A 1687-nucleotide genomic window follows, 5' to 3' on the forward strand; every position below is an offset into this window, starting at 1 on the left:
ATCAGTCCGAGTTAGTTCCATTCAAATCATACAAATTAGAGTCCAAAACAAGGGCAAAAGTGTTTGGAAAAGTAGATACGACGGAGACGTATCAACCATGCACCGGGTCACTTAGCCCTAGGTAGCCGATAAGGTAATTACATATCAGCATGTAGCTCCAGACCTGGTCAAATCGATCGCCTCGTGGAGAAGAAGTGAGTGGATTACTTCCAACCCATCGATACCTTACGATTTAGGAGAGAACATTAGAAGATTATTGCAAAGCTGCGATACCATTGGACGTTGAGGATAGCAATTTAACCATTCTAGAAAGTCTTGAAGAAAATCTAAAATCTGCATCATGTTATTGTTGATGCTCTCACCCTTGATTTCAACAATAAATAGAGTTGACCTTCTCTCATGTGATACTAGCAACATATTATTTGAACTAAGTTACATTTCACCACATAATCCACCTGGCAACAACTCTTGGGCCTCCTTTAATAAACATCTACCTTTGAGGAACCATCGATTCTAATAATGTATACAATATCATTCCCAGGTGATTGAACAACCTGCTTGATGTATTGGTTGCACATAAATTGAAATAGTATTGTATTCCTGATATTTTTGAAAATTACTAAGGGTATGTGATTATGTATACCCTGAACTAATTTCCCTAATTAATGACTCCATAAATGCTTGAACATCATAAATCCATTATCCTTTATGACTTTATTGTATGACAGCAAAAAGGAAATTCATCACTCTAAATAAGCGATAGAAAGATTAATATATTCTATTATCCACATATGAAAAATTGCTGATGCAAACCAAAACTACAAGAACGACTGATGTTGTGAGGGTTTGAATATGGTTTCCCAGAACATTGGTCCATCAGGAAGATTCCATGCCCTCAATATACTACCTCCCGAAGAAAGAGCAACAACATCTCAATACATGTTCAAAATCAGATCAATTTGAAAAATGTTCGAAATTATGTGGCAATTTAATATATTTTTCCTTAGCAAACTAAATTTAGCACAATGTAATGCATGTATGCAAAAAACCTAAGAAAAATAATGGAGCACCAAATAGGTGGCAATGTATCAAAAACGTACTACTTAGGAAGGTGTAGTAGCCGATTATGTTAAATTGGTCTGTCATTGTCAATTTTAATCACTTCAGAGTCAACTCAATGTTGTTGGACAATCAACTATCTATGCAACTAATACACGAAAGACATAAATTATAACCTCAAGCATGTGCAATATCATATTTTAGCAAGGAATTTGTGATTTTGGGGGATCAACATTCAATGACGAATCATTTCTCCATAGTATGAGGAGTGATTATGTCGCGACTAATGATTTCGATCTTGACAACACATTGTTGTTTCATTTTGATCAATTGGATGCGGAGGGTGAGATACGAAATTTGAACAATTTCAACCGTTTGACTCATGGAGGAAGAAAGTAATTCGGGCCTTACACTACACTGGGATGAGGATATTGCTTTTGAGAGTGGATGGAAAGAGATCACTGCTGATGCGGTCGCCTTGAAAGATCAACCGAACCCAAAGTATTGGAAGCACATCAAGTAAAACATCAGCGATGGGGTAGGATCCAAGAGATGGACCCATCCGTTGGGTGGGTTTTCTGGACCAAATGAAGCAGCTCCTTCTAGCAGTGTCACAGTTGACCATTAT

The sequence above is a fragment of the Triticum urartu genome, chromosome 4 (genome assembly GCF_003073215.2).
Source record: "Triticum urartu cultivar G1812 chromosome 4, Tu2.1, whole genome shotgun sequence".
Classification (NCBI taxonomy): Eukaryota; Viridiplantae; Streptophyta; class Magnoliopsida; order Poales; family Poaceae; genus Triticum; species Triticum urartu.